We start from the raw sequence: 13,453 nt of genomic DNA, 5'->3' as shown, positions 1-13,453 counted from the left end.
CGACCCCGTGTGCCCGGGCTGCTGGCCACAGCGCTCGTGCGCAAAGACGGGCCCGGCTCGCCCCCGGCTCGCACATGGCAATGAGGATGGGATCGGGAGAGAACTCGCACATGGCGACCCAGGTGGGATTGGGACAGGGCCCGCACAGAAGCCAGCCACAGAAATAACTAAAAGATAGCCAGTGAGGGTGCATTCACACATTCAGGCACATGTGCTTGCAGCAGCTCAAATAGGAGCAGCAGAAATTTGAGCCAGGGATTTTTGCCTTGGTGCATGTGCCAGGACATGCACTTTGGTGTGGGGCAAGTTGTACCACTTGCAGCAAAATTACCCTGCCCAGCTCCTCCCAGATCTGTAGCCAGGGGGAGGTAGAGCCTGGGGCCAGCATTACCTCTGCTGCCTGTGGTGGGTGTGACCCAGCTCACCGCAGACCTGGGCCGCTCAGGCTGTCACCTGGGGGCTGGCGCCACTTGCAGGGACCATGTGTCATGCTGGGCCAGGTTCTGCCTGCACAGAACCAACCAAATGGCATGCGGAATCCGTGAAGGCAGGACCCGGCCCAGCATGACACATGGTGCCAGCCCATGGGTGATAGCCTGAGCGGCCCGGGGCTGCAGAAAGGCACACGGGTCTGCGCGGCACTGCACTGAGCTGAGCCGTACCCATGATGGCTGGCATAGGCGGTGCCAGCTCTAAGGTGATTGGGGCTGTGCCATGCTGCAGGGGGGCTGGCAGCAGTGAGACTTGAGTGCCCTACGGCCACTGCTGCTGCATGGAGGGGGGGGTGGGGAAGGGCATGTGGGCACTGTAGGGGACCCATGCCCCTCAACTACCCTGCCACAGTCCCTACTTACCTTCAACAGCACGCAAGTCCTGGTCACGCTGGATCCTTGCTGCGCTTCTGCTTGCTGCAGCACGCTAAGAGTGCGAGCCCCATGTACTGTGGCAGCAGAAGCACATGAAGATGCTCTGGCCAGAAACGAGAGCATCTCTCCAGAGGACCGGCTTCCTGGTTACCTCAGAGCATGGTCCAGGACCATGCCCTGCCCTACTTTTTTTTTCTTTTCCCCCAGAGCTTTTTTTATTAATTTTTTTGGTTACCTGGATATCCGGGCATCAAATTTTGAGCCTGCCTGCAAATATGCACCACAGGGAACATTTTCTTTCACAGTGTGCCTCCTGCAGCATCTCAAACTGGTTTGGGATGCTGCGAGAGGCACGTGCACACTCGTCTGGATGTGCCCTGAGTTTTAAAATTGATCTCTGTGTGTTCTTACTACCAGGAGCTGTAAAGAATGCCTGAAAGGTGGCATGATTGAGTAGCTTGTATAGCTTAGCTATATTTTTATTTATTTATTTTTGTTTTAGGTATCAGGACTGTCATGTTCCGTCTTCCTTGTTGATTGAACACTTAGATTTTCTTAAAACATGCATATTTCATGGATCAATGAATTTACTGCTAGGTCACTGCTTGTAGAAAAGGGAATTAAGATGATGTGGTGGGTGTTTACTTAAAATCAGTTGTGCCAAGTGATATGTGAGTGTTAAATGTCTGACTTGTAGTTCTTAGGACCTGCACTTATTTGTATTTGCAAGTTATTTTGGACGCGCAATTGTAGATGAGCCCCAGATTTTTTTTGTGAAAAATGGCTGTCCACCCACACAAGTGTCGGTGTTCATTATCTGAAGGCTTATTCTTAGGTCTTTATTTTGGAAGTGGATTAACTCAGTATTCATTCTGAACTTGCTGCAGAAAGTTAGATGTGGATGCATCTCCATTCTTCTGGCAGTCCTCCCTTTACTATCGTGCACTTGTTGCTGCACAAGGACAATCTATTTGTCCTCAGCTCTGGAATTATCTTTGGTGAAAGTTCTCTCTCTAAAAAACAACATATCTAGCTGCATGATCCTTTGTGGTTCTGGCTCATGGCATGTTCACATATATCCATGCATTAGGGGTGCCTAACCATATGACCTGCAGACTGGATTTGGCCTGTGGAACTCCTATGATCTGGTCTATGGGTCTTGGCCTAACTTGTGCGCTGCATGTGGTTCACAGAGCTGGTCTGGCACGTGGGATGGACCTGGCATTGTGGGCACTGCAGGTGGCCTAGGGGGTGGGTGCTCTGCCAGACTGGCTCCACTTTCTGGCTCCAGTACACATGGATGGCCTGATCTGGAGCAGCTCCACTCCAAAGGGCACATCCACTGTCTGGGGCACGCCCCCCTCAACTGGCTCTCTAAGGCTGGTGTGATCAGTTCACAGGCTGCTCCAGTGAACCTCATCTGGCCTGCAGGCTCAGATGGGTTTGACACCTCTGTTCTACCTGGTATGCATGCCAGACTACTTTCCCCAAAGAACCCCCACCTTACCAGGGTGCCAAAATGGACAAAAGGGTGTCAAATCAAATGAAGGAAATGGACACTCCAGGTTGCAGCAGAGAGAGAGCTCCTATTATAAAATGACAAGGCCTCTAGCAGAAGTCACAAGATTTGTGCCTACTGCATAGTGGGACCAGATTTTGGGAACAAGACTGACATTGAATGCTGGCATATTCTGGGCTGCATAAAAAATGCCCAAAGCAAGAAGAGTTTTTTTTCACACATTAGAGAAATCTCAAGGCTGGCCCTCAGGCAGTCAGGCTGGATTTTTCAGATCTCCAGCAGTAAGGGATGGAGAGGATACGTTTTCATACATGTACTGTGTACTATAGTACATGTGTATAAGAGGGTTTAAATAGCTCTGTACTGAGTGCTAGAAAATGTTGCTGTGTTGTGCAGATGAGTTAGAAGTCTTTCTCTACCTGTTCAGCTTCCATCCCCTATACCTTGGGATAATATCTATGATAAGAGCTCAAGCCCCAAAGCTTCAGTGTCTCTGAAATAACATTGACAAACTATACCAATGACCTACCTTCCTTGTGGACTATCTGCAGACGCTTCCTCACCCTGACAAAGGGTATTTGTACCCGAAAGCTTGCAAAGAAGAATTTTTCCAACTATATATAAAGAACCTTATCTGCCTATTGTACTACTTAATGCTCTTTTTCATTTGACCATAATTTCTGCTGTATTTGAAATGGTGGAACTACAGTGGTTAAAGTCCTGCTGTATTGCATAGCAGGCATTGAAGTGGTAAATTTTAAAACAGAAAATTAATAGAAAAATACTTTTACAGTTCTAATGCCTGAGCTTTTGGCTACCTTTTTAGACTTTTAGGAGTAGATTGTCCAAATTAGGCTATAGAGACCTTTCAAAGTGCAAAGGGCTTATAAAGTGTTCATGGTTTAATTTTAATGACAGCCTTCATCATTGTTAAACCTTTGGATTTAGAACTAATGCTGCTATATTCTACTTATGTTGCATTGCACTTCATGCTGATTTACAGGTCTTAAGAAAGAATGTACATATAAGTTATTGTCTCTTGGTACATAGTTATAAGGCGTGCAGCTTTCTGAGGGCAGCTTGAATAGGTGCTAGTTCCCTTCCACTCCTGCACTGTGTGGGAGAGCAGTATGGCATGTCTTCACAAGGCAGCAGGCAAACTGGGAACTAGAACTTTTGCCACCTTTTGGTCAGATGTTCTGTTACAGAATGTTATCCTTAAAAGCCTTAAGAGGTGCACAAGCAATTGCTAATGCACCTATCATTGCTTTTCTTAACCCCTAGTTCTGCCAGCAATGGTCTTGGCTAACAAGGAAGCAAAGTGAAAAGTGTTTTACCCACCTCCATGCTCTACCCAGATTGGGAACAGCTCATTTTGGAAAGGCATTCCAGAATAGAGAGACCCCAATCCGGGATTTGGATAATAACTCCTGGGTTACAGACAGACGTTCAAAAAGCCAGAGCTTGAACTGATTCAATCTTTGCAGGTTAGTCTAACCTGCATAGATTGAACCAATTTGCAATGAATAAACATTCACTTTTGACTCTGGAAATGTAGGCACGTGCCTGCAGTGACTCAGGCCAGAAACCAGGGGCCACTAGAGTGAGCCCTTGGCTGAAGGGAAACTAAACTGAGAGAAGGGTGTGGCCAGGCCCAGGCAGGCCTGACTATGATTGGGGAGGGGTTTAAACCCCTACCCTCACCTTCCAGTCTGCCTGGAGGGGGAAGGGGGAAGCAGCCCCTATTCAGGGGCCCCCAGTCCCCCAGCCCTGCTCACTCACTGGCTGGTGAGAGGAGTGGGGATGGGGCCAGGCCCCAGTAGCCTGAGGGGAAGTGGGGATTTAATCCCGCCATTGCAGGGGGGGGGTGGCACGGGCACTGATAGGCTCCACTTGTGCACCTGGGGCCATGCACCCAGGGCCTCAGCGACAAGACACGAATAACCTGAAGGGAAGGGAGAGGTATTTAATCCCTCCATTGCAGACGGCAGTGGCATGGTTCCCTGGGCCAAGTCCCTCCAAAGAGCCACCAGCCAGCTGCAGGGAGGGGGTGGGGAGTGGGGATGTGACCTGGCTGCAGGGGTGGGGGGAGCCGAGGCTAGTTACAGAACCTGATTCACCACTGCTTCCCACTGCGGCAGTGTGGCCCAGGCTGGGGCAGCTCCAGGGGGTGGGGGCAATGCCTGCCACCTCCCATCTCCACCCCCATGCAGAGGATGTGGCTTGCAGGTGGGATGCAGCTGCAGCATGGCTCCCTGTCCCATCTTCTCTTGGCAGTGGCAGTGGCAGAGCAAACTTTTATCGCAGCAGTCAGAGGTGAAGCACCTGTCACCTGCCTCCTGCTCGCAGTGGCGCTGGGTGCTCAGGGTGGGCTGCTGTCACTTGTGCCTGCCGCAATAGTTTGCTCTGCCACTAGGAGAGGGAGGGGCAGGCTGCTGCAGGCTCCATAACTAGCCTTGGCTTCCCGCCCCCACCGCATCCAGGTCACATTCCCCTTTCCCATGGCCGACTAGCTGCTCCTTGGAGGGATTCTGTCCTGGCCGCCATGTTAGTGCCCTTGTCACTGTTGCTTACAATGGGACAATTAAACACCACCCCCCTTCCCCTCTGGGTACTGGTGTATGGCCACCTCAGCCCTAGGTACATAGCCCTAGGTGCACAAGTGAAGCCTATTGGTGCCTGTGCTACCCCCTTGCAATGGTGGGGATTGAACCCCCGCTTCCCTCATGGGAGGTCTGGTCCCATCTCTGTTCCTGACACTGGAGCAGTGGGGGGCTGGGGATCCAGCAGCATTCCAGAGCAGGGTTTCTCACCCCCACCCCTTTCTTAGCCAGCTGGAGCACTGGCTAGGGAGGAGAAGGGCGGGGCCAACCCCGCTTGGCTGGAACAGACAGACCAGCCTAGGGCTGCAGAGCATGCTGGGATGCTGGAGGACTCTGGTTTTAACTTAAACCAGAAGTGGGCCTAGGACACAAGTTCCATAAACTGGTTTGACGTCAATCGGTTAACTCTGATCTTACCTTCAATCAGGTTTATCTCGAACTCGTTTTGGCCATTTTGAAACTAGTTTATGTGCACTGAATGTATATTCTGTTACAGGTTTAAACCAGCTTCTGACTACTCTAAACTGGTTTATGTGTAACTTCTGTCCATAGCCCAGGTGGGATTTCTGTCCCCAGTGATGAGGTGGACGCAGATTCAAAGGGGAGGTAGCTTAAGCCAGTGTAATAAACAAGGTAGTAAGGATGCGTTGTATTAGGAATTATTGTTTCAGGTTAAAGCAAAAAAAAAAATCTGAAATCACTTCCAAATGTAGACAAGCCCTTAACTACATAGATAGTTTCACTGACTTCAATCTAAAGTGTGTCTTCCTTCCTCTTCTTCCCCATGCCCTCCTGAACAACACTGCATGCGTAGGTGGCCTAAACTGACACACTGTCATGAGCAGCTTTCCTCTCGCCTACTAATCCTGAAGTAATCAGTTAGCCTGGCACTAGCACTTTCCCAGCACAGCCAATACTAATTCCTGACAGTTGTACTGGCCTCTTCCCATTGACCCCATTAGAGACCCTTTAAAGGATAACAGCCTGTTCAGTAGATTGCACTAGTATTTAAATGCAGGGAGCTGCAATTGCTATTTAAAGGCTTGACTGAGGTCAGCAGTTCTGTTTAAGGTCAGTTGACTGAAGTCAAATCTAGGGAAGACTCAGATCCAACTGGTAAGAAGGAGGTATTCAAAGTTCTTGGCAGCTCTGCAGTATTGTTCGCTGAGCACTGCCCTTCAGATTCTTTCCTTTCCTTCTGTGTTTACTTGGATCAGTTGCTACTTCTAGATTAGTTTATGGGTGTAAAAATGGTCTTCTGAAACTTCCTCCCAGAAGTAGAATGCTTGTGAACCTCCATGGATTCAAAGCAAAATGCAGAATCCACTTCACCTTAGCTTTCCCTCAGTAACACCCTCAACTACCCCATCCCATAAGTGCACTTAATTTTGAAACATGCTGTGATAAGCAAGTGATGGGCAGCATATAGGATCCTACATGGATGATGGCATAGTAATCCAATGTAAAGAGACTAACGAAGAGGCAGGGACTGCTTTGGCTCAGTAATATGAACTATCCAATACTCCCTCATATTGGTGAATGATCTAAGATGCTCCCTTATTGTCTTGTTTACTACATTAAGTATTTTTTTATTATAGTATAGTACACAGCATTATTTCATAAAGATTCAGTGAGATGTCTAGAAGTAGCTGTAAGAAGAAATGCGGGGTAAATTACATAGTGCAAAATCTTAGGTTGGATAAAATTCCTGACTTCCCTAGATAAATAATTGCTTATTCTGCAGTCAAAATGCAATATTTAGTGTGGAGAGAGAGCATCCTGATAAGAACTGATAAGATCTTATCTAAAGCTTTTTTTTTTTTTTTTTTTTTTTTTAGTTTGACAAGATGACACTATCAAGTTTCAGTTTATGGCTTGTGGGAGTTGCAATAGATTAGCTCTTCTACATGAGCTTAAATCAGGCATGCATTTTATCCCACTCACCTAGTCATATGGAGGGTCAGCAGTGTTTGAAGTTCTCTAGATTAGATGTGGTGATTGCCCTGTGCAAATTTCTTTCAAACTTTGATTTCTAGCATTTACACTTTAACAAATACTCATTGCTGTAGAACCTCTGTAATGTTTACTGTTGAAGTGACTAGGACTGAAATACATCTTGTAGCACAAAGCCAGCTCTTCTCACCTCCAACTCTGCCCCCTAGAGCTTACTAAAAAATGATTAGATCTTTTAGGATCATATGTATGTAACATCCATTAGAAATCACATTGCTAACTCCTTGCTTTAAAAAGTCCTAAATGCTAATACAGGGCATAGTGTGGGGCAGATTTATGTGACTGCTGAGAGCAATAAAATTCTCTTTGGCAGGGTCTTGGACTTCCCATGAATGACAGCGTGTCATGCTTGATGGCAAAAATACGGCTAATGTGACTGTGGAACAAGTACAGTATGGGGTACGTGGTTTATAAGAAGTCTCACTTTCTCTGTCTGCAGAGTGCACATTTAATGTGTGATTACAGATGCACAGAGATTACTCGTATATCAAGATTATTTTCTCATTTCTGTTAATCCAATTTATTAGTTTTGAGGCCTAAAGACCATGAAGACAGGGTAGATTTGCACCTTGTAGACTAACTAAACTGGATGTATAATATATGCTTTTGTGAGCCCGAGCTCACTAACAGCATCTAATAAAGCAATCTAAAGCTTATCCTTTAGACTAAATCAGAACTGTATAAGGTGCAAATCTACCCTGCCTCTATCCTAACTTCAGACTAGTATGGTTAACTACCTCTCTGTGCTCAAGACTATGGCTAGACTCTTCAGATGTGCACAAGGATTAGTGGATGCACATTTTTTTAATTGTATATAAATCTCAGTTAAGGATGTGATTTTATTTATTTATTTATTTATTTTTAACTAAATTTACTAGTACACATTACTGTTAGACACAGTTATATCTGGTAGAATTGTCTTACTTTAGATTATTTTGGGTTAAAAGCACCAGTCTGTTCCACTCCTTGTATAGAAACTACTGTGCTTAAGCACCTTATTAAATTTAGTCTGTAAAGATGCATATCTACCCTGCCCTTTTCCTGATTTCAGACCTTCATGGCTAACTAGCTCTATCTTTATAGTAGCCATAGATGACAGATTACTGAATCCAAACACTAGTAAGAGAGCTGCAGAGTCCTGTGGTAAAGGACTAGAGTGCTTCAGCCAAGTGGAGAGCTTAGTTTACAAGGATGAAACCCTGCTTTAGTGGGAGAAGGAAATAACTGAATTGGAGATGGGCAGCTTGTGAATTGCCTACTCTTATGGGGAGTTTTGTTGCTTGTGTAACTCTAATAAACCAGACTCTCAAATAGAGGTGAGGGTATGGGGAGTATTACTTGAACAGTGTGTCTGTGCACATATGCATCAGGGGCCAAGAAGGGAACAGTGAAGCTGAGTGGAGGTTGGGGTATGTTGTCTATGAAATAAGAGACAAATCTATGTGTCAGGCCGTGGGACAAATTGGACACAGAATGAACAGCTGTCTCTACTGGCATAAGCAGACAGTGTTCAACGCTTTAAATCTTTTTGAAGTGCTGTAAAAATTTAACCAGACAGAGGTCCCTTAGTACACACTTCACATACAAATTTAGCAGGAAAAAAGTGAATGGCCACATGCTCACATTGTGAGCAACTATTTTTGTTCTGGATCCACCACTTGTGTGTCTGGTCAGGTATTTTTAAGCAGAACTTTGATTGCACAAATGATTCTAGCCATCCTAGGATCATTTGATTTGAAACGGACATGGGTTATAGACTGACATATATGTGTCTTTTATAGGCCCATGTCTCTTTCAGATCAAATGATCCTAGGATGGCTGGGAGTTTCAAGTCAATCTATGCTCACATTGCCCAATATTTGAAACATAATCCATATTGTAAGCATTATTTTATTGGCTTATTAGCTTTCACTTTAGTCATCAAATGGTAATTCTGGGCCCTTGCTTACACCAGTTAAAATACATCTGAGTTGGTCTGTTAGTTCCTGATCAAAAGGATTTATCTGAAATTGGGCTAAAAGGTAGATGGTCAGAAAAAGGATAGTTTTTTTCTGGGGTAGTTTCAGGCTTTGTCCACTTGACATGCCAAGTGCCATAGACTGGTTGTCCTACTTCTTTCTTATCCAAGTTTTGAACAGCACTAAGATCATAAATATTCATATATGCACCTTCCTCAGTGGACATCCAAGTTTTTTCCTCCCTTGAGCAGGAACAATTTGTGCTGTGTGGAGTTTCTGAAAGAGCAGCTGTCTAAAATCACAAGGGTGTCCCATCAACTGTTGCACTCTGGGTCATTTTTTAAAGCATTGCTAGTTTAAGTAATAGACTTATTTTAAATGATGGCTGCTGTTCTGGAGTCCAAAGTGGCAGTGCTATACAAGGGAAGGTGGGTTTATACTATGTCATAGTCCTGTGCAAACCCCCTTTTCACCCATATCCCTATTTGATTTAAGGAATATAAGATGCGTATGTGAATAACGGTAATGTGATGTGTGTTGTTTAAAGCTGAACTTTAGTGGGTGAGACCACAGATAAGTTTTAGAATGCAAAGCAGTATGGGTTACTCTCTTAAAAACAAATAACTTGTATAGCTGAAACTGTTGTTTTGAAGTGCAGGCATGTAGTTTGAAACAGTTTCTCTGACTGACTCATAGTACCTGATCTCTGCATCAAGAAAGCATTGGAAATTGATGGCATGGAAAGAACAGCAAATTCAAAGCATTTACAGAGTCTCTATCTTTGAAGTGCCCATTTAATTGTGCCATTGTTATGCCAGCTGAAGGCAACACTTTTCTTTGCAATTGAAAGGATCGGCAGCTAGCTGATAAGCACTGGTACCCTGGTGTGAAATTGACCCTTTGAACTGTGAAGAATCACTCCAGATAAGCAAGTAATGGAATTTTTATCATGTCTCACATTTTATTGTACCATTTTAGAGTGGTCTGCTCCTTATAAAGCACAACCTTTTTTGGCTCAAAGATAACTTTTATCTAAATACCTGTAAGTGTGAACATTATTTCAAAACTTGAAAGAAATAACCATCATTCCTTACTCTTAGGAACAGGCAGAAAGGATGTGTTGGCAATGTAATTTGAATAACAGGGCTATTTGAGCCATTAATACCTGTGAAGTGCTGAAGACTCAACTCCCCAGGAAATAAATAGGAGACAATGTTTAGTCCTTGTAAGATGAGGTCCTTGGTTTTGCAAGAGACAACAGTGAAGAGCTGTGCTTGTCCAACAGCTTTGCGTATGCTTGATACTGAAGATATTTTTATATTACTACAGATCTCTCCAAATCTAGGCATATTTGTTTAATTCAATAAAAATACAACTGGAGATGCAACAGAAAAATTCTACATTGTGATGGAACCGGGGCTTTAAAAAAAAACCAGCCAAATCTTAGCCCTTAATGTTGTAAAGAAAAGTTTTTGAAAATGCAACCTGCGAACAGTCTAAATTCAAATACTACAAGACCAAGAAAGAAGAATCCAAAATGAATTCTAAAAAAAGTTTGAGATAGTTTTGAGCACTGATGGTTGCCTGTGCTGCATTACAGGAGAGTTCGAATTGGCTTCTTTGTGATTTTTTTGGATCAGGCCCTTATTGTTTCATCAGCAGCGAGTTGTTTTTGCCAAACAGCAATATGATAAATTACACACACACAAACAGAGGACCTAAGGCTCAAACTTCATAATATAATAGTAGAAGATTATACCTGTATTAAAGTGTGTTGACCCAAGCTGATTCTCCCATTGAAACAAAATTCACAGACTCCATCTGTAGTTTGCTAGGGCAAATGGAGAGTGGCATGTGTGTTTTTGTTTTTAAAACTCATCAGGTTCAAGCTAACGTTTCACCGGCTTTTCACTAAGCGCTATCTGAAGGAGAACTCAATTTTTAAATTGTTTTACAGAAAGTAGTTTTTCATATTGGTAACTTGGAGTATAGTTTAGTCCACACTGACGTGCCAAATCCAATGTGATATACTAATGCATTTGTATGAAGGAAACTGACATATGGCAGTTGAATTTCTTAATCCTGAGAAGAGCATGATTTTGGGGGGACACACAAGTTGTAATTGTATCCTTATCATGCACTTATCCTATTTATTTTACTGCTAATGAGAAAAATTAAGGCAAACACAAATGAAAAAGGCAATGAACCTATACTATTTTACACGTCATAAATAATGTTGAAAAACTTTTGCTGTTGTCTCCAGCTAAAGTTACAAATGTCAGATACGTAAAATGAATACTAATCCACGTTTAACTCCAGGGAGGTTTGACACTCTCTCTCTCTTTTAATCTCTCAATTTTGTTCTGCCTTTGGTGTTATAGTGGCATTTCCTTTTTTATTTTTTCTTTGTAAATTCATAGTTCAAAAAGATTTTATTTTGCTGCTGAAAGAAACTTGTATTATTTTTTTATCAAACGATGTGAAATGGAGGAAAGGATTTTATTTAACAGAAGAGTTTCCTTAATGGAAAATATCATGTGCAAACCACTCTAAGATCTACAATAACTACTTTCTGTGGTCAGACTGAACTATATAAACATAGTTTAGAAATATTATATACTAGAGCAGGGTTGCTCAACCTCCAGCTTTTGGGCTGAATATGGTCCATGGAGCCATCACATCTGGGCTATGGGGTCTTTCCATGGGTCCATACATTTGGCAGCAGGGGAGAGGTTGCCAGTAATAGGGCCACCGCTCCCCCTGCCAAATCCCCAAACTCCATTCTCTGTGTGGCCAGTTGGAGCAAAGCCTTTCCCCACAGGGCTGGGCCATACCCCCCTCCCCCTTTCTGGATTGGGGTCAGGTCAGGACCCTTTCCCTCGTGTTGGGGCCTGGCCATACCCCATTTCCCCCACAGGGCTGGACTGTGCCCCCTTCCCTCTCACTGTGGCTGGGCCATGCCTCCTTTCCTCTCCATGGGCCAAGCTAAGCTCCTTTCCCCTGATTAGGTTGCATTAGGGCCGACCTGCATCATGCCCCCCCTTCCCTGTCCCCATCCCCCTCCCTGTCTCTGTTGGCTAGATGGTGCTCACCTGGGTGCCAGATTGGAATCACTGGCTGGATCCGGTCCTCAGACAGCTCAGGTACTGCCTTTTTTGCTGTGCAAAAAGTTTGGGCACTACTACTGCACTAGAGATGAATCTGTGTGAATATGAATGATGAGGAAAAATTGTAACTGTTCTATTAACTATAATAGAAACTTTTTAAAAAAATTGTAAGGAATATGCCCATATATTCTAGGAGGTATTTTAATGGTTTCTTGAATTTGTTTCGTCAAATGAATAGTCTAAAAATTTTCTTGTATATGTGCAATCTTTGATGCGCACTCTCACTCTGTTTTCATTTTATTTTAATACTTGTTTAAGTCTGATAGAACACTTCCTAGCCTAAAAGTGATTCGAACAGGACTTACTTTCCTTAGGGCCTGTTGCTAGAGTAAATGAATGGACAAGGGAAACTATAAGCATACGAGAGGTGGCCAGCATCCTTCTGTCTTGTGGCATCTTGGGTGATGGACCACCCAAACAAAACTGACGATTGTTCTGTTTGCCATTTGTGAAATTTCCCCCTGTGCCTTAAATGCTAGCGAAGACTAGTTTTGCTGCCTGAATCTATAATGACTGTAGCCAAATCCAGCCACCGTAAGGGATACAATAACTTGAGAAATAGCCATTGGTATCTTGGTAACTTGAGAAATAGCCATTACGGAGCACTTATACCCTCAGCAAATGATACCTAGTTTCTAACTTTCTTGGTAAGGTCATCAGAAAAGATACTGATTTCCAATAGCACTTTTGTCAATAATATGGCACCATCACAATCAAGCTTTCAGACCGGAACATCATAGAAGTGAATATAGTGATGCTGGTGAACAGTATTTTTAGTCTAGGCTCATAAAAGCATATCTTTTTAGTTGGTAAGTAGTGTCAACATTGAGGTATATCTACACTGCAGTGGCAGGGAGCACAGCTTCACTGTCAAGGCAACAAGTCCTTTTGCCCCTGCTCCATGTCTGTCAACTTCAGAAATGAGGATGCCCAAAGGGCACCCCCTAGTCACCACTGTTGAGCATGCTGGTAGCAAAGGTCTTGAGCACTGTGAAAGGGGTCCTAAAAGGACCTCCCTAGACATCTTCATCACCTCACTGCGGGGGTTGGCAGATGGAGTGACCTCAAGCAGGTGGGTCTTATTGCCGCAGTGTTTGCATACCTTTTTTTAAAGTCTTGAGTGTCTAATACTTTGACATCCCACGAGTTTGGGTGACTTAGCAGTTGATTTGAAATTACTGACTTCTGTTGAATGGATCTCAGAAAATCAGGATGGCCATCTTTTTGGATACAAGATCTCAAGATTATGGTGCAATAGTAGGCAGTCTCCTGCCATCTTACATTACTGAAAATCCCTAGTGTGCCTCCTCTTCAAGGAATGCGGATC

At 44.0% G+C, this 13,453-nt stretch overlaps 1 protein-coding gene across 8 annotated transcripts in view; it reads left to right on the top strand.

The window, feature by feature from the left end:
- Positions 1-13,453, top strand: part of PRICKLE1 (prickle planar cell polarity protein 1) — a 92,480-nt gene that overhangs the window by 40,800 nt on the left and 38,227 nt on the right. For 4 of the 8 annotated variants that reach the window (XM_025208311.1, XM_025208316.1, XM_025208283.1 and 1 more), the window contains one exon: positions 7,315-7,400. The exons of the other annotated variants lie outside the window; for them this stretch is intronic. The gene's annotated coding sequence lies outside the window, so the exon portion shown is untranslated. The remainder of the gene's footprint in view (positions 1-7,314; positions 7,401-13,453) is intronic. 8 annotated transcript variants of the gene reach the window in all.

Source organism: Alligator sinensis, unplaced genomic scaffold, assembly GCF_000455745.1.
Source record: "Alligator sinensis unplaced genomic scaffold, ASM45574v1 scaffold147_1, whole genome shotgun sequence".
Taxonomy (NCBI): Eukaryota; Metazoa; Chordata; order Crocodylia; family Alligatoridae; genus Alligator; species Alligator sinensis.
The sequence above is the reverse complement of the archived record's forward strand: the minus strand, read 5'-3'. Positions and strand labels throughout refer to the sequence as shown.